This window comes from Pleurodeles waltl, chromosome 4_1 (genome assembly GCF_031143425.1).
Source record: "Pleurodeles waltl isolate 20211129_DDA chromosome 4_1, aPleWal1.hap1.20221129, whole genome shotgun sequence".
Lineage (NCBI taxonomy): Eukaryota > Metazoa > Chordata > Amphibia > Caudata > Salamandridae > Pleurodeles > Pleurodeles waltl.
Window position 1 is genome coordinate 748,935,782 of NC_090442.1, and position 20,193 is coordinate 748,955,974.

Genomic DNA, 20,193 nt, shown 5'->3' on the forward strand with positions numbered 1-20,193 from the left:
AGTAAGCTCCAACTTCTACAATTATTTACCTACTGTTGGTGACCCAGCCAATTTTTCACTTTATGCCAACCTCAAGAGTTGGTACCAAATTCTGCTACAGTGTTGCTCTCCTCCATTCAAGGCACCAAGTGTCTCTACCCCAAGTGTAGAGAAAGCTGACGTATGGATCCTAGTGTAACCTGCAGGTCACAGGTTTTTAACATATTCAGCTCCACAAAACAAGTACCACTGTGCTAGCGCAATTGTTACCCGTGCCAAACAAAGATTCGGTTTGTGAGCATAGTATTAAACTGTTATGAGTAACTGTACAATAAGCTTGAGTTGACACAATAGAGCTATGAGGATACTGGAATGAGGAGCTATGCCATCTTAGTGTTCCAATACTTCAGTCTACTTACTAGTGAGTACTGAAAGGTGACACTAAATTGCCCAAGGGCTCTGGTCTTTACTTGAACTAAAATATCCCAGTGCCCTGTCCTTCGCTGACTACTTTCTTGCGAGGACCGCTTTCCAATGAGCATTGAAGGAGGGACCTTTATGCACACAAATATCCTACTCTTATAAATAATTAAAACTCACTGGAAGTCTACAGAACCTGTAAATGTCTACTTTTTGCATGTAGCACAAATGTTATGGAGGAGCATACTTCAGTTAGTCGGAATTATCTATGATTAGTTTGGGTGCAATCTATTCCATCATTCTTTTGCTCGTTTTGACATTCCATTAGGGTTCTGATCAAATGCAAATCAGCCTTTGTCCCACCCCAAAAAGGTGCAAACCATCCCTACTTGCTGTTTCCAGCTCCTTCATCCCTTCCCCATCGGAGTACAATCAACATTAACCCCAGCAGAGTGAGCAAAATCAGATAGGATACTAACCAGAGCAACACTTGTGGTAATGATTAAGGGCCTGATTACAACTTTGGAGGACGGTGTTAAACCGTCCCAAAAGTGACGGATATACCACCTACCGTATTACGAGTTCCATAGGATATAATGGACTCGTAATACGGTAGGTGGTATATCCGCCACTTTTGGGACGGTTTAACACCGTCCTCCAAAGTTGTAATCAGGCCCTAAATCTGTTAGAGCCAACTAGCAGCAGATTCCTTATCTTAGAATTCTCCCCCAGGCGTCAGACTGGATCTGGAAACTTTTCTTCAGCAGTACCTCTGTGCTTCGAGCGACTCCGCAGCGATGTTGTCGCCGGACATGACGTCTGCAGAGTCCATATATTCCCTCCTCCAGAGCGCTGACATCGGTTTCTTCTTTTCTGCTCAGCAACACAGATGTGGTGTATCGTAGTACCTTGGGTCCTTTTGGCCTTTTCTACCCGACGTCGGGTATTTTGTTTAATTATACATATCTCTTCAGTAAATAGTGTATATGCCTTCTGGGTTTAAACCCTGTGGACCTTGTTCCCGGAAGATGTTGGCCACGAAACATCTATCCGTCTGTTTGTGGCATCTGGGGTCTCATTGTGATGCCAACGACTGTGACGCCTGCCATCTTCTGAAGCCGAAGTCTTTGAGGGAGTGTCGTATGAAGCTCCTTGCGGCGCGAGTGGACAGGTCCTCTTTGCGTTGGCATCGCAGTCCGTCTTCGTGGTCTCAGAAACAACTCTAGGAGTTGTTGTCTGGTGGTTCCATTTGCCTCTGTTGCACCCTCGACATCTTTAGGTACATCTTCTCAGGTGTCTGCACGCTCTTTGGCATCTCCGCCTCCGCGTTCACCTCCAGTGGAGTCCGTGCCCGTGTTGACCCCTTTCCTTCTGCCGTTTCCTGACACCGGAGAGACTGTGGACGAAATGGGATGTTATTATACCGCTCTTCATTCTATCTTTGGTCCCTCCCCTCCCTCTAGAGCGCCTTTGGGCCCTATGGAGGTGGTGAGTGTTTTGGCAGGGTCCTCGCTGGTGTTTTCCACCTCTGTGCGTGCTCACACTCTCGAATCTGACTCTGGAGTTGCATCAGCGCACGGCTTCGTATGACCTCTGTCGCCTTCCCATGATCCTCTTGTCCAGACGCCCGACATGGCGCCATTAGACACATCAACGAGCCTATATTAATATCTCCAGAGTCGGAAGATGCCGCTTCAGAGGAAGCTTCCCCCACTCGCCGTCAGTCGACACAGACGCTGGGAGCAGCGAAGGGGACTTTGCATGGGGATTCGGTGCTGGGCCCACTTTCTGACCCCCTTGCACTTCCTCATGCTCCCCTTGTGGGGCCCATTTCAGGTTCATCCTCTGATTGGCTGCTTGATTTGGTACATGCTAGTGGTCTAGACTCCTCCCCAGCGTCCAGTCTGCTTTCGTCCCCTGGCTTGGCAACGGAAGCCAGCACTGGGTTTTGAGGCGGGTGTGTGATGTTTTGGACTTGCATCTTCCTACGGTGCAATTGTCTGTTGATCCCTTATTGTCCTTTACCCCGGCTCAATCTGAGTCTAAACCAGTTCTGCCTTTTTGTGAGGCTCTCCATGACATCCTTCTAGGTGTATGGACTCGGACTATCTCTGGTCCTTCGGTAGATCGTTCTGTTTTGCACAGGCATCAGCTGGCGCAGGCAGACTGTTTATATCTTCGCCACCACCCTACCCATCAGGGTTTTGATACTCAAACAGCTTTGGATGTTCCTGTGCTGGAGCAGGTTCCACCTACTCTGCCGCACAGGGACTCTCTGCAGCTGGATGCTGCTGGCAGGCGTATTTTCGCCTCTTCTAGTGCCGCTCTTCATTCCATCAACACTTCATGTGTGTTGGCCTTCTTTTCCCATGCTCTTTGGGACTCTGTGGAACGTTTACTCCAATTGCTTTCTGATGTTCGCCCTATTCTTACGTCTTTAATCCGAGATGGTCAGCAGGCTGCTCGCCTTGCAGTTCACTCCGGTATGGACTCTACCGATTCCACTGGATGTTTCATGGCTGCTTCTGTTGCCGTACTTTGCAGGGTTTGGTTAGCGGCTTCCAATTTCTCATCTTCAGTGAGAGATGCTCTCCTTGATATGCCATTTGATGGCAGGTTGCTTTTTGGGGCACATGCAGATACTGCCTTGCATCGCTTCCGTAATTCCCACAGTGGGGACTAGTGTCCTTCCTCTTCTAACACACGTCATCTGCTGCAACTTTCTGGGAACTGTCATGTTCCTCTCAAGTGTGAGCATTCTCACCCCTTCTCTGTTGTGCTGGCGTTTGTTCCGTTAGTTGGGTCGTTTCGGGCTCATATTTTGTTTGCGCTTTTGTCATCCATGTTGGATCTTCTGCGCTTCCTTTGGTGCGCACAGTGCCTTTCTTTTCTGCTGCTCCTTTCAGCGGAGCAGTGGTTCCAGAGCATATCTTATGCCTCGGCTAGTACAGCCTCCTTTGTTAACGGGGTTGTTTCTGCACCTATAACAGTATGGTCCTCTATGGTTTCTTTGTGAGTTTTGACTCGCCCTTTTATTTACCTTAAGCAAGGCTTCGCCATGATTGGTATATCTCTATTTTTGAGACGGGCAGAGTGCCCTTTTCTCGTTTGGCCTGATTCCTGGTGGAATATCTGCCTCTGCTTGGTCTTTATCTACCACGGTTCGGGGATTTTCTTCGTTTGGTCAGACCTGCCCCATTGCCTCTCCTTTCAATTACCGTCGGCATTTTACCCTTCATCTCAGTTGCTAAGAGATTTGGTTGGACATTCACTCTTTGAGCTTTTGGTAGTGGATGCTGTTTTACACATTTCTCTAGTTTTGTTCTCCATGTGGACATATATTGTTGTACTCTTTCAGGAGCCAATTCCTGCCTACTTTTGGTCGGTTCCTTGCCTCTGGATTCCTTCCTATGAAGGTTTATTTCCCATATTCCATTTTCTGTTTTTCCTCTGCTACGGGCTCATATTGTGCTTGTTGCAGGTTCCACTCCCTGTCTTTTGGGATCAGGGCGATATGGCTCGGTGGCAAGGTCCTCTGCCTCTGGTGGTACAGGCTCCCCCGGACAGGGTTTCACTTCCTGCCACTGCAGTCAGGGGCTGCAGGACTTTGGTGTGCACTGTTGCTCACGTTTCTTCCTGGTACATTTTGCTGTAGCTCACTGATTGTGCTTTTTGCTTTTTGAGGCACTGGCTCCCCGTCTCATCCAGGAGCTGTAGCTCAGGGGTCAAGTCTTGTTCCTTTGGTGTCATAAACAACTATGCGTCAAGGGTTCATCTCCCTCCTATGGCGTCAAGGTACCTTTTGGTTACCTTTACGGAAAATAAAATCTCTAGCTTTGTACTGTGCTGATACTGTACTCTTCTCTATGGGGTTTTTTCCTCTGCCCCCATCCTACGCTCGGACCTCCCCGTGCTATTGTTCACAGGTTCTTGGTTTGTTTTCCGAAGGATGGTCTGGGTTCTTTTTTCGTACTCCTTCTTGAGGCAGCGCGGTTCCTGTTTTTCGCCTTCCAGGATGGTATCCTTTATTCTTGGATTTCATTCCTGGCAATACTTTTTCTTCCCCTCTGAGTTTATACTGTAACGTCTGCTCCTTTTACCTTGTTCCGGTTCTCCTTCAGTGCTCTCTCCTTACCCTGCCTGGTGTATGTCTATACACTTTGCACTTGCACAAGACTTTCCTGGACTTTCCCAATTTCTTGTCCCTTTTGGGCCTGGTGCTGTTTCTTTGCTCCGTCTGGGCCCACCATCTGGTCTTCATTTGCTTTTCGGTCTGGAGTACTTTCTCCTTCTGCCTGTGAGATTGTTGTATGTCTCAGTTATGCTAGTCTTTCTATTTTGACTCTTTTACACGTTTTATTTCACATGTGTGTCACTTTCTGGTGCCCTTTACAGGGTTTCCTTTCCTTATCCTGCTGGTTTGTTCACTGTGTACCTCCCCTATGGGTGAGGGGGGTTGCTGCCTAGACTCCGGTGGAGATTTTTCCTTCCCAGCCATACCTTAGCTTTTTCCTAGAGGAATTGCAGTTCACTTGTCTAGTATGTCATTTATGTTTTTCTCTCGTCACTCTGTCTCAAGCCTGGTTCTTTCTCTGTGTTACCGGGTTGTTCTTGTAAGACTGGTGTGTGGTCCGTTCGCATCCCTCCGCCACGGGTTGGGATTGCTTGGGTATCCTATTCTAAGATAAGGCATCTGCGGCTAGTTGTCTCTATCAGATGAACAAGTTACTTTCCTTCTGTAACGCCTTATCTGTTGGAAACACAGACTAGCCGCAGATTCTTTATCGAGCCACCCATCCTCCCCGCTTGTAAACTGTGTACTCTTCAGTCTCCCTCGCGGTGGTTTTGGGTGTTTTGCTGTTCTGCTATGTCCCAGAACATCTTTCTTTCTTCTGGTTGGCATATACACTATTGCACTGTTTTTCCATTCCATTGCCAGTTTCTCTGTGGCTCCGCGTTGGTGTGCTGCTTCAAGTCACTGAAGAAACTGACGTCAGCGCGTCGGAGGATGGAATATATGGACTCTGCTGGCATCCTGTCTGGGGACGAAGTCGCTGTGAAGTTGCTTGACGCCCTCTACCGACGCACAAAGTTACTGCTGAAGAAACGTTTCTGGATCCAGTCTGACGCCTGGGGGAGAATTCTAAGATAAGGAATCTGCGACTAGTCTGTGTCTCTACCAGATAAGGTGTTACCAAAGGTAAGTAACTTGTTCAAGTTTTCCTTCCCTCACATGCTGTGCTCTACACTGTGAGAGTCTATAAATAAAGAAGGTATGCCTAGGTGTGGGCTCTATAGCTCTCTGATAGAAACTCAAAGTGCAATTCACTGATGAAGCTCATCAAGGGCGAAATTGGTCTGATATTACTTGTTCTAATTCAGAGGGGCCGCTGCATAACAGATTTTTGTGGATGGCCATACTTTTGGTTGTGGCAATGACTGATTAGCATGTAGTTGATCCCTTCCGTAAATGCCAAGTGTACTGCTGGCCTGGATATTATAGGTCTTTGCAGTTATAGTTTCGCCTTGAGCATTTAATTTTGGAGCATCGATTCAGTTGGCTCTTAGCCTCGGAAATTGCACTAGGTCAGAAAAAAAATCACTCGGCTTTCATAGGAGATGAAAGCAAGGTTTTTTCCTTTCCTTCGTTGTCCAGAGCCCAAATTTGTGTTGTGACCCCATTCTGAACAGTTGCCTGGTTGGATCACATTAAGTGAAAGTCAACCTTATAATGCTAAAAAGTAAGAGACGTGGTCACTCAAACTTTGGTTACAAATAAAAATTGATTACGCATATATGCAAGGTTTTATCAAATCGTACTTTAGATTGAAGGGTTATATCTGATAGAGACTTCTAGTTGCAGATTCCTTACCTTTGAATTTTCCCCCAGGCGTCAGACTGGATCCGGAGATTTTTTCTTCTAGCAATACACTTGCGCGTCAGTAGGTGGCGTCGGTCGACTCCGTAGGCGTTGTGGTCGTTGTGATGACATCTGGAGCAGTACATAGACGCCACCCTTGCGCAGTGACATCAGTTCTTTTCTTTCCGCGCCACGCGCTGATCTGGAGAAGAGCTACCCTAGGCTATTTGTTGGCCGAAATCGACCGTTTTGTCGAAGTTTTCTGTGTACGACTTTGGTGCGTCGAGATGTCCCCGAAGACCGGGTTAAAGTCAGGGTCAACTCCACGCTTTCCTGAGTTTCCTGGAGCCGGAGCAACCCCGCCCAACTGAAAGAGTTTTAAGAGGCCATGTGCCTCATCTTTGGGCGGGCCGACCCCAATACTGCGCCTTCGGGCCCAAGGGGTTTGGCTGAGGGGCCTTCGGGTTCCACGCTGGCGGCTTTGGCCCTGGCCACCGAGGTCACCTCTGGATCCGTGCGCGGATCCACACCGGTGCCAGTTGCACCTTCGAGACCCTCCCTGGCGCCGGGCCGATTGTCGACGCTCCCGACGTCGGTAGTGCCCACTATCGACGTCGACCCAATTCTTATCCCCGATGAGTCGGAGCGGCATCAGCCGACTTCAGCTTCAGTGGGGCCTATTCGCCCCAGGTCGGAATCTGACCCTTTTTCCTATGGGTACGAATATGGGGAGGAATTGGAGGGGTCCCTGGACCCTCATGAATACCAGGATGACCCTGCTATAGACCGGGCACAGGATTTGGGAGAAGCCAGTGGTCTGGATACTTCTCCTGACGCTGGCATGCTGTCTCCTCCTACCGTGGCTACGGCGGAGGGAGCAACTTATGGTATGGTGGTCAGTAGGGCAGCTGAGGTCCTCGGCCTTGGGCTACCTACTGTAGAAGTCAGGTCTAATCTCCTGACGAGGTGCTTCAGCCTGGGGCTCTACTTCAGATGTCCTTTTGGGTACATGGTTCAAACCCAACACAGGGGCTCCTGTAAACAGGACTATCGCTCGCCGCCATCGACCTGCACCGAACAACCCAAAATTCCTGTCCCGTAACCCCACACCTGAGAGTCTTGTTATCCAGGCTTCCTCTTCTTCAGATGCGTTCCCTTCCGCATCCCTTGATAGTGAATCCAAAAGGCTGGAACAGTTTGGCAAGAAGTTGTTTTCTTCCTCCAGTCTTGCGCTGCAATCTGTGAACACTGCATGCCTTTTGGGCCGTTACACCCACTCCCTTTGGGTTACGGTTGCTCAAGTCCTGCCACAGATACCGGAGGAGGCCTGTGCTATCGTCTCCCAAGCAGTGAATGATGGGAGAGACGCGGCGAAGTTCACAATCCATTGTGGGCTGGACACGACCAACTCTCTGGGCAGATCGGTTGCAACGGCAGTGGCCTTACGGCGCCATGCCTGGTTACGCACTTCTGGTTTCTCAGGGGATGTCCAACAGTCACTCATGGACATTCCCTTTGATGGCACCCGTCTCTTCGGCAACAAAGCGGACTCGGCCTTGGAGAGATTCAAGGATTCCCGGGCTACGGCTCGGTCCCTCGGTCTTTCCTCTGCCACTCGCCCTCCACAGTCTGCTTTTCGTCCCTTTCGTGGACACGGAAGGGGCGCCCTGTCACATCCTCTACCCAGCCACCGTGCCACGCACGCTGGCCAGCCTATGCGTGGCCGAGGACACGGAATCCCACATGACCGTGGGACAGGGAACCAGCAGTATGTCCAGTCCACCTATGCCCCCGCTGCAGCCTCCAAACCCTCCTAGTCCGTCCCCTCACTCCCACCCAGTTGGTGGCAGGATCCGCCATCACCTGCCCCACTGGGAACATATCACCACAGATGGGTGGGTTTTGCAGATTATTCGGAAGGGCTACTCCCTCCCTTTTGAATCTGCACCACCACACATGCCGCCATCCTTCCATCATCTTCCAGAGGATCATTTGGCGCTTCTCTGCCAGGAAGTCGCGGCTCTCTTGGCCAAGGGAGCTATAGAATGGGTCCCTGTGCCATAAGTAGGTTGTGGTTGTTATTCGTGCTACTGTCTGATACCAAAGGACGACAAGGGCTTACCTCCTATCCTAGACCTTCGGGACCTGAACTACTTCCCCAAGAAGGAGAAATTCAAGATGCTCACCCTGGCTCAGGTTCTGCCTGCCTTAGACCCAGGAGACTGGATGGTAGCGTTGGACTTGCAGGTCGCTTATTTCCACATCCCCATCCTGCCTGCCCACAGATGTTACCTACGATTCGTGGTAGGTCATGAGCACTTTCAGTTTACCTTGCTCCCCTTCTGCCTTAGCAGCGCCCCTTGGGTGTTCACGAAAGTGATGGCGGTGGTTGCAGCTCATCTGCGCAGGTTAGAGGTCTCAGTCTTCCCCTACCTTGACGACTGGCTGTTGAAGGCACACTCGCCCTAGACAGTCATCTCCCACCTTCAGACTACGGCGAACCTCCTGCACCAGCTGGGGTTCACTATAAATGTGCTGACTCCCTCTCAGATGCTCCCTTTCATTGGAGCTGTTCTGGACACAGTGCAGTTTCGGGCTGATCCTCCTGAAAAGCGAGTCCAAGGCATTCAGGCTATGATTCTGATCTTTCAGCCTCGGTCTTGGGTTTCAGTGAGACTGACACTGAGGCTGCTGGCCCTCATGGCCTCCTGCATCCTGCTTAGTAACGCATGCCAGATGGCATATGCGGGCTCTGCAGTGGGACCTGAAGTTCCAGTGGGCGCAGCATCAGAGGAATCTCTCCGACATGGTCCAGATCTCAGAGGGGACTGCGAAAGACAATGCAGTGGTGGCTTTCGAATCCAATTGGGTCAATGGCAGATCCTTCTCCCTTCCCCACCCAGATCTTTCTATAGTGACAGATGCGTCACTTCTGGGTTAGGGCGGCCACATGGGAGAGGCGGAGATCAGAGGTCTCTGGTCTCCGGCAGAGTCGGGGCTCCATATAAATCTGCTGGAGCTACGGGCGATCAGGCTTGCGCTGAAAGCATTCCTTCCCTCTCTCAAAGGGAAAGTGGTGCAGATGTTCACGGACAATACTACCACCATGTGGTACTCCAACAAACAGAGCGGGGTAGGGTCCTGGACCCTTTGTCTGGAGGCACTATGCCTCTGGACATGGCTGGAACATCAGGGCATTACCCTTATGGTTCAACATCTGGTGGGCTCTCAACGCCAGAGCAGACAAACTCAGCCATCGACTCAGTCGATCACAAATGACATCTCCATCTGGAGGTGGCGCAAGGTCTCTTTCACAAGTAGGGAGAGCCTTGGCTAGATTTGTTCGCCTCCGCAGAGAACGCGAAATGTCAGCTGTTTTGCACGTTGGCGTTTCCAAGGCAGCACTCGCTCAGAGATGCTTTTCGTCTCGAGTGGAGCCCTGGCCTCCTTTACGCCCTCCTGCCTATCCCTCTTCTTCCCAGAGGTCTCAAGAAAATCAGGAACGACCAGGCCCAAGTCATCTTGGTGGCTCCAGACGGGGCTCGAAGAGTGTGGTATCCAGAGCTATTAAGCATGCCTATCGATCCTCCACTCAGACTGCTTCTTCGGGCGGACCTTCTGTTGCAGCAACAGGGAACGGTTCTGCACCTGAACATGTCCAACCTCTGCCTTCATGTGTGGAGATTCAGCGGCAACAGGTGACGGCTTTTGCCTTTCCACCCGAAGTCTGCAATGTTATCTTGGCAGCCAGGCATCCATCGTCTAAAACTGTATACGCCTGTCGTTGGAATACATTTTTGGCATGGTGTTCCAACAAATCTGTTAATCCCCTTTCTGCTCCTCTGTCAGAGGTTCTTTGGTTCATTCTTTCTTTAGCCCAGCATGGCTCTGCTTTGGGCACCCTTAAAGGGTATTTATCTGCCATTTCCACCTTTCTTAGGCTACTTATCCTCCCTCACTCTTTAAATCTCCTATTGTGAGTAAGTTCCTAAAAGGGCTCACCCACTTATTTCCTCCCCCTCCATTTACCGTGCCTCAGTGGGATCTTAATCTTGTACTTACTTATTTGATGTGTACCCCCTTTGAGCCAATGCACAATTGTCCCTTCCGGCTCCTCACCTTCAAAACTGTCTTTCTGGTCTGGTCGCTATCACCTCTGCTCGCAGGGTGAGTGAGCTTCAGGCCGTTTCTTCAAAACCTCCATACTGGTCTGTACCCCTTGACAAAGTAGTGTTGCCCAGTAGAGCTTCCTTCCTTCCCAAGGTGGTTACACCATTTCATGTAGGCCAGTCCATCACTTTGCCTGCCTTCTACGCACCCCCCACATCCTTCCCATAAGGAGAAGAGACTCCACTGTCTGGACCCAAAAAGAGTGTTGGCGTTCTATCTCAATCGTACTAAAGACTTCCGGGTGGACGATCAACTCTTCGTTGGCCATGTGGGTGCGAAGCGAGGGAAGGCGGTGCAGAAGCGTACCATCTCTCGATGGGTGCTTCTTTGCATCAAAATGTGCTACGCTTTGGCAAAAAAGCAACCTCATGTCAGATTGCGGGCTCATTCTACCAGAGCCACTGCTGCATCCACTGCGTTGCCACGCAGAGTTCCTGTTCTGGATATCTGTCAGGCAGCTAGGTGGGCATCCCTGCACACGTTTGCTAAGCATTACTACCTAGAGAGTCAGGTCTGTCGGGACAGCTACTTTGGTTGTTCAGTCCTGCAGGACTTTCTAGTATGATCTTAGTTCGCAGCCCACCACAGAGGATGGCATTGCTTGGGTAACTATTCTAAGGTAAGGAATCTGCACCTAGAAGTCTCTATCAGATGTACAAGTTTACTTAGCTTCGGTAACAAAATATCTGGTAGAGACATATTTTAGTTGCAGATTCTTTACTGCGCACCCATCCTCCCTGCTTGCAAACTGATTTCTAGGGACAGGGATTCCTCCTTTCAGGTCCTTAGCTCTGGCGCACCAATCTCAGTGTTCTTCGCGGCTCTGCCATCTGGCGTGGAAAGTCATTGAAAGAAACTGCCGTCACTGCACGAGGGTGGCGTCTATGCACTGCTCCCGACGTCATCACGGTGACCACGACGCCTGTGGAGTCGACCGCCACCTACCGACGCGCAAGGGTATTGCTCAAAGAAAAAAATCTGCAGATCCAGCCGACGCCTGGGGGAAAATTCTAAGGTAAGGAATCTGCAACTAGAATATGTCTCTACCAGATATTTTGTTACCGAAGGTAAGTAACTTGTACTTTATGGTGTTTCCTGATATGTTTTTTAAGTTAGTGCCACTGCTTGTGGCACATTGATTTCTGCTTTTGAAATCTGTTTGTTCTTGGCCTTCTTCTGAATGCAACATTCATCTTAGCCTTGGCCTGCTTCTGCCCCATGCACATCCTCACCCTCCTACTTCTTGCTGGAATATATGGAGATAATTCACAGAGCTTTCAACCAGGCATATTACCCGCTAAAGTGCGGGTCAAAACTGACATCTGCCCAACAGTGTTAAAGAGAAACTCCTTATATTAGCGTTTTTTAAACTGGAGTCCGCAGAGCCCTGGAAGTCCACCACTCCTACTCAGGCCTACCATTGTTCTAGTACAGCAAACAAAATATCGTATGGACGATTTGTACTGGTATGGGCCTACAAAAACAGCATGCATCAGGAGTAAAAAGACAGTGATATTATAGAATCTACTATCATCTTTTTTCTTCTAAATTACATTTTGAAACGCTCCCACCGTCCCATTAACATTTTAAATAATGTAGATCCTTCGTTTGTTAACTAAATAAACTATTTCTTAATTTGAGTATTTGTTTCATGCATGATTGTTTTATGTACTTTTTTGTTGTGATGTTCAAATCGTATAAAGTACTCAGGTCATTTAGATTAAGGTCCCCAACTACTAGTTGTGATCCGGGGAGGGGTGGAGGGGGGGGGGGGGGGGGGTCCACGGATTTCAAAAGGGTAAGCCTTTTTTCCCCCCATGTGTGGTTCGAGCTGCAGTACATGATTTAGGTCCAGTTCAAGGAAGCCTCTGGTGTATAGTCTCAGAGAATGAAAAGTGTCAGGTTCCTGGTTGGTTAACATCATAGTAGTTCCTACTTCTACTAATTGTGAGCTAGACCTTCTCTTTATCACTTTGAAGAATATTGCTGATTCGACCTGTGATAACCTTGGTACTTTGTGGACGTAGAGCTGAGTCTGTCCCTGGCTTGAATAAAGCCTGTAGTTCTGCTGATATACCTGCTGCTGTCTCAACCTATGGTCTTGAAGGACTGCTCAGCAAGGGGCCATAAACAAGCCCAAGGAGAGCAGAGCACCTTGAAGCCTTCCAGTGACTCCACAACAGCGATTGTGGAGAAATACAGCAACATTTAAAAGAAGTGCACCTGAGCGACACCAGGTGGTTAATGATTCCCACTTCTGCTATTTCTGCAGAGCATCGCAGGCTCCTACCAGCCTTTGGCATGGGTTACAGAAGTGTGAGCACATGCTACACTGTCCCTCCCCCAACCCATCCTCCATCTGCCTTTCTCTGCACAGGTCCAAAGCTAGTAGGCTCCTGAGTACCATGATCCACAGCTTGTGGACTGAAGCACTATGGCAGTTTATAACGTTTAGACACATCTGGCTCCATATTACAAATACCCTATGGTGAGCTCCATAACCAGATCCCCTGGACACTGGGTGGGTCTCTATGGCGGCCCACGAGCACTGGCCTCGGAGGTCGCGGATCTGCTGATAAAGAGCTGCAACGATTCCTAGGATTAGAGAATCACCAGTCTCAACAAGGAGCTTGCCCAAACTCCATGTGTCCAAAACCGTACTCCACATTGTGAAATATAGCCATAATCCTTGTGAAATATTCTTTATTATCTTTGAATTGCTACTTCATCTTGAGACTATTACTGTTTATAAGTTTTGCTATTCTTCAGATCGCACGTTCTGATGGATACAACTACCTGTGGATTCCTCACCTAATGAATACTCCCATGGCGCCAGCATTCGACGGAAATCTTCTTACTAGTCTCTGCACGTCGACGAGGACATCACTCTAGCCCACGCGACGCAGTCTGACGTCATACAGGCAATAAGAGGTCCTCGACGACGTGCGGACGTCAGTTCCCTTTTTTCCGTGCATTCGAAACGGTTATCTTCGAGGGAGCAACTGTTACTTTTGTGGTTACAGTGTATTTTTGCTGCGTAGCCTTTCGCTGTGGTAATAATGTCGCAGAGAAAGTCTGGATTCAAGCCTTGTCGTGAGTGTGGAGGCAAGATGTCGGTGACGGATCCTCATTCCGATTGCCTTTGGTGTTTGAGCTCCGACCACGACGTCTCGACTTGTGATTCATGCCAGCACATGAATCCGAAGGCCCTCAAAGAACGTGAGGCGAAGCTGTTTATGGCAAAATCGAAGGAGAAGCATCACAAGAAGTCTTCTTCTCCAAGACATCGGCGTCATCGAGACTCCCGGCGCCGTAGAGAATCTCGGCGTCATTCGAAGGAGACTCGTTCCAGGTCTTCGGATCGGCGCCGAAGGACATGGGAGATTAGTCCCACGGTTACGCCGCATCCTTCGACGCCGTTGCCCTCTCCGGCGTCTCCAACTTCACCTGGACAGGAGTCGGTGATTGAGGTATTGGAGCCTCAGGTGTTTTCTCCGGCGCAGACGTCGAGGCCGGCGTCGGGGTCGCCTCCGAGACAGGCACCTCAGTATCCGGCTTTTCCCACCCCTGGAGCCGATAGTTCTGCATTCTTGAATGCAATGTATGCCATCTTCCAACAGATGGCTCCAGGGGGTGCTCCGGCTGGGCCTTTGGCCTTTTCTTTGGGTGATCCTGCGCCTCTTCGGCCGGCACCCTTTATGCCCTTTCTCCCTTTTGGGAACGTGGGCTCGGCGCCAGTGTCGGCGCCGGTGGCCGCTCCGGTGGCTTCAGAAGGATTGGCCCCAGGGATTTCCATCCCGTCGACGTCGGGATTTCGGCCTGTGACTCCGGTGGGTCCATCTGCTTCAGCTGCTCTTTCGTCGGCGCCGGACGCGGCGTCGGTGGCTTCTGAAGATCGGCGCCGATCTTCGACTTCGGCGGAGGCATTGTCAACTCTGCGTATTGAACAACGACTTCATTCGAGGAGACGTGCTCTCCGTGTATTAGAGGAGCAGGAGTACCAACGAGCCCTGGAGGAAGGAGAGCTAGAGGACTCGGGTGATGGGCTGCGTGGTCTGGAGTCGGCCAGTGGGCTGGACACTTCCCCTGAGTGGGATCTTTCGTCCCCGGGAGAATATACTGAGGAGGCTGCTTCCTTTCATGCAGTGGTACGGAAGGCAGCTAGTTTTTTGGACCTGCCTTTGCCGGTGGTGGAGGCTAAACAAAACCTTTTAACAGAGGTGTTACATCCGGCCTCAGCTGCGGCGGAGCCTCTTTTGCCATTTAATGACGCTCTGCTGGATCCGGTGTTAGAGGTGTGGAAGAGGCCGGCATCTTCCCCAGCAGTTCACAGAGCCGTGGCCAGGAGGTATCGGGCGGCTCCGACTGACCCTAGTTTTCTATCTAGGCACCCTACGCCGGAGAGCTTGGTGGTGCAGGCCTCCTGTTCATCCAAGTCAGCGCCTGGTTCTTTCCCGACGGTGCCTGGGGACAGAGATTCTAAGAAACTAGAGGCGCAGTCCAAGAAGATTTTTTCGTCCTGCAGTCTGGCGTTAAAAGCCACTAATGCAACCTGTATCCTGGGGAGGTATATTCATGCTCTGATGGATGACATTTCCTCATCGTTTACAGAACTTCCCCAGGGTCTTTTGGATCTTGCTTCAAATGCCCAGGCTGCTGCGACCCAGATTATCCAGACGGGACTGGATACCACTGACTCGGTAGCCAGAGCAATGGGCACAACTGTGGTGGCAAGGAGACAGGCCTGGCTCCGTAACTCGGGCTTTTCTGCGGATGTACAGTCCACATTGTTGGATCTCCCGTTTGATGGGGACAAACTGTTTGGGGCCAAGGCTGATTCGGCCTTGGAACGTTTTAAGGAAAGCAGGGCCACGGCTAAGTCGTTAGGGCTCCAAGCTCCTTCTGCCACGGCCTCTTCCAGATTTTTCAGGAGGTTTCGTGGATTTGGGCGTTGCTCTTCCTCCTCTTCCTTTCCGGGAAGATATCAGCAACCTGCCTCTTCCCATCCCTATAGATCTTTTAGGGGGAGAGGTAGGGTCCGCACCAGAGGAGCCTCTCAGCAGCACTCTGCCTCTTCCTCATCCTCTGGCGGGGTGCAGCAGGGGAAGCAGCCTTAGGCTTCCGCCATTTCCCACTCACTCCTCTCCTGTAGGGGGAAGATTACAGCATTTTCTCACAAAATGGAAGACTGTTACAACGGACACGTGGGTTCTCAGTATTGTGGGAAAAGGCTACACCCTTCCCTTTCGGGAGTTCCCGCCCCTCATCCCGCCCCGCCCTTCTTATTGTTCAGAAGAACACCTCCTGTTGCTAGAACAGGAGGTACAAGTCCTCCTTTCAAAGGGCGCGGTGGAGTTGGTCCCAGAGCAGGAAAGGGGTCGAGGATGTTACTCAAGGTATTTCCTGATACCCAAGAAGGATGGTCGTTTGAGACCAATTCTGGACCTGAGGATCTTGAATTGGTTCCTCAAGCAGGAAAAGTTCAAGATGCTGACCCTAGCACAGGTGCTTTTGGCGTTGAACAAGGAAGACTGGATGGTGTCTGTCGACTTGCAGGATGCTTACTTTCATATCCCGATTCTCAAGTCACACAGGAAGTATCTCCGGTTTGTGGTGGGATCGCAGCACTATCAGTTTGCGGTCCTTCCGTTTGGTCTTACTTCAGCACCTCGAGTCTTCACGAAGGTGATGTCGGTGGTTGCGGCAGAACTCAGAAGGAAGGGGATAGCAGTATTCCCTTACTTGGACGACTGGTTGATCAAAGCCAAGTCCCCGGAGCTTGTGTCGCATCATCTGCAGTCAACAACCCAGTTGTTGTTCGACCTGGGTTTTTCGGTGAACGAGCCCAAATCTCACCTAGAGCCCTCTCAGCGCCTCCTGTTCATAGGGGCAGTACTGGATACAACATTGGGTCGGGCCTTTCCTCCGCCTCAGCGGATTCAAGATATTCAGGATTTGGTTCCAATGTTTCGAAATGGAGCGGTAGTTCCAGTCCTCAAGGTCCTTCGTCTGCTCGGTCTGTTTGCCTCCTGCATTCTGTTGGTCACGCATGCTCGCTGGCACATGAGGGCTCTTCAGTGGTGCCTCCGAAGGCAGTGGTCTCAACACAAAGGGGATCTAGAGGGTACTGTCAAGATCTCCAGAGATGCTGCTGTGGATTTGAAGTGGTGGATTGCAAGCAACAATCTTTCACAAGGAAAGCCGTTCCAGCAGTCGCCACCAGTGGCCACAGTCATAACGGATGCTTCCACTCTAGGGTGGGGAGCTCATCTGGGGGATCTGGAGATCAAAGGTCTTTTCACATCAATCTGTTAGAGTTACGGGCTGTACGTCTGGCTCTCAAGGCCTTCCTCCCTTCCCTTCGTGGTCAGTCGGTACAGGTCCTAACGGACAATACTACCACGATGTGGTACATAAACAAGCAGGGAGGAGTGGGGTTGTACCTTCTCTGCAGAGAAGCTCTTCGACTATGGTCCTGGGCAAAGGACCATCAGATTTGCTTGATAGCAAACCATCTGGCCGGAGTCTTGAACGTGCGTGCGGACAGTCTCAGTCGCCATTTCTCGGCAGACCACGAGTGGCGTCTCCATCCAGATCAAGTCCGTTTAATCTTCCAGAGGTGGGAGTTTCCTCGGATAGATCTGTTTGCCACTCGAGAGAACGCGCATTGTCCGTTATTCTGCAGCCTCCAGTATCCGATGCAGGGAGCGTTGGGGGACGCGTTTCAAATAACCTGGTGCGGCCAGTTGCTTTACGCGTTTCCTCCCATACCCTTGATTCCTCAAGTATTGAGGAAGATTTGCCAGGACCGGGCTCTAGTCATCCTAATAGCTCCGGATTGGCCAAGGAGGGTATGGTACTCCGACCTTCTCCAACTCTCAATGTGCCCTCCGCTCCGTCTCCCTTTCAGGGCAGACCTCCTCTCGCAGTCGCCGGGGCAGGTTCTACACCCCAACCTCCAGAGTCTGCACCTACATGCCTGGAGATTGAACGGGGCAACCTGAGTTCCTTCTCTCTCCCGCAGAGGTAGTGGATGTTATATTAGCGGCCAGGCGACACTCCACTAAATCTATCTACGCTAATAGATGGTCTAAATTTGTTGCGTGGTGTGGAGAGAGGCAGATTGATCCTTTGCATGCTCATCTATCGGACGTTTTGTCTTTTGCTCTGTCACTAGCGCAGAAAGGTTGTGCAGTGACTACCATTAAGGGTTATTTATCGGCCTTGTCAGCCTTCATATGTCTTCCAGACCAACCATCTTTATTTAAATCCCCTATTGTTATTAGATTCTTGAAAGGTCTTCTAAATAAATATCCTCCAAAGCCATTCGTTATGCCGCAATGGGATTTGTCGTTGGTCCTGACTTTCCTTATGGGGTCCCCTTTTGAACCTATGCATTCTTGCCCCTTAAGGTATTTGGTTTTAAAAACAGTCTTCCTGATAGCAATAACATCAGCAAGGAGAGTGAGTGAGTTGCAGGCCTTATCAGTAAAGCCCCCTTATACAACTTTTTATGGGGATAAGGTGGTGTTGAGGACCAAGGCTGCTTTCCTCCCGAAGGTTGTTTCACCCTTCCATTTGGCTCAGGCAATTACTTTGTCCACGTTCTATCCTCCGCCTCATCCTTCCAAAGAGGAAGAAAGACTGCACCGTCTGGACCCAAAGAGAGCGTTGAGCTTCTTTATTGATAGAACAAAGGATTTCAGGCTGGAGGATCAGCTGTTTATTGGATACGTGGGCAAGAGGAGAGGAAAGGCAGTCCACAAGAGAACACTATCCAGATGGGTTGTTCTTTGCATTAAAATCTGTTACTCTTTGGCAAAGAAGGATCCTCCTGAGGGCATTAGAGCTCATTCCACCAGAGCTAAGTCGGCCACTTCGGCCTTGGCCAGAGGTGTTCCTGTGGTCGACATCTGCAAGGCCGCAACTTGGTCGTCCCTTCACACTTTTGCAAAACATTACTGTTTGGATTCTGAGGTTAGAAGGGACGGCCATTTTGCACGGTCAGTGCTGCAGGATTTCTTGGTTTGACCATTTAGGCACCCACCGCCGGGCGTGGTATTGCTTTGGGACTCTATTCATTAGGTGAGGAATCCACAGGTAGTTGTATCCATCAGAAGAACGAGTTACTTACCTTCGGTAACGACTTTTCTGGTGGATACATTAGCTACCTGTGGATTCCTCACGGTCCCACCCGCCTCCCCGTTGCCTTTCTGGTCTTACCAAGTAATCCTAGAGTACGCTCCTCTTGGTCTCTGAGGGTGCAATAGATGTTGTATATATTATATTTATATATGTATATATGTATATATCTTTGTGTATATACTTGATGTGTATATATATTTTTAAAAGAGAGAGTTATATATATATATATATATAAAAGATTTACAGTTATTCATGCAATGTTGTGTATTTTTACAATGTAATGGGATGTTGCCTTGCTCTTTCATTGCATTGCCTGATTGTTCTCATGCACGTAAAAAATGATTGGTACTGACGTCCGCACGTCGTCGAGGACCTCTTATTGCCTGTATGACGTCAGACGGCGTCGCGTGGGCTAGAGTGACGTCCTCGTCGACGTGCAGAGACTAGTAAGAAGATTTCCGTCGAATGCTGGCGCCATGGGAGTATCCTACCAGCCTTTGGCATGGGTTACAGAAGTGTGAGCACATGCTACACTGTCCCTCCCCCAACCCATCCTCCATCTGCCTTTCTCTGCACAGGTCCAAAGCTAGTAGGCTCCTGGGTACCACGATCCACAGCTTGTGGACTGAAGCACTATGGCAGTTTATAACGTTTAGATACATCTGGCTCCATATTACAAATACCCTATGGTGAGCTCCATAACCAGATCCCCTGGACACTGGGTGGGTCTCTATGGCGGCCCACGAGCACTGGCCTCGGAGGTCGCGGATCTGCTGATAAAGAGCTGCAACGATTCCTAGGATTAGAGAATCACCAGTCTCAACAAGGAGCTTGCCCAAACTCCATGTGTCCAAAACCGTACTCCACATTGTGAAATATAGCCATAATCCTTGTGAAATATTCTTTATTATCTTTGAATTGCTACTTCATCTTGAGACTATTACTGTTTATAAGTTTTGCTATTCTTCAGATCGCACGTTTATGTACTAAATCGGCTGCTTTAAAGCAATAACACTGAATATTAACCGCTTTTGCGTGTGTTTGTGTAGCGTGTTGCACTGTTTCTGGTGCAACAATTCACCCGGCTGCCATGAGCTAGGCTTTAGACAAAGGTCCAGTATGCTGGCCTTTATGAAAGCAATGCCCTCACTCCTTTGTTCTGTGAAGTGGACCTTATGATTAAATTATCTGGGGAAAAGCGTGAGGGTACCCTAGGTATTTATTCAGTTTACTGTTTTGGGGAGAGTGTGTGCTATGGCAGCAACTATGGGCTTTTGTGTTGATCCACAGACTGTTGCTTCTTAAGACCCTTGTCTTGCTGATGAACTCACCTCCTTAATTCCTCCACCTTTCATGTATACAAGCCCTGATTAGTTGCAGGCATTTTAAAATGCTCTACTGCTGAAGCAAAAGTGAAAAAGGACAAGCAAAAAGATGTAAGAGGAACTTGGCACCTTGACGCATGTCAAAGCCTTCAAGAGGTTGTTGAATCAACTGCACATTCACTTAATGTGAGAATTGTTGGCCAGTGCTAACTTTCTGGGCCTCGTCGCTGGTCACAGTTGATGCGTCACAACAAAAGAGCTAAGCTGTTGGAGGAGGGGAGCAATGGACTGAAG

General features: G+C 49.8%; 1 protein-coding gene across 1 annotated transcript in view; it reads left to right on the top strand.

Annotated features, from left to right (window-relative positions):
• SND1 (staphylococcal nuclease and tudor domain containing 1) overlaps positions 1-20,193 on the top strand; it is a 1,722,638-nt gene that overhangs the window by 1,618,797 nt on the left and 83,648 nt on the right. The gene's annotated exons all lie outside the window — the stretch shown is intronic.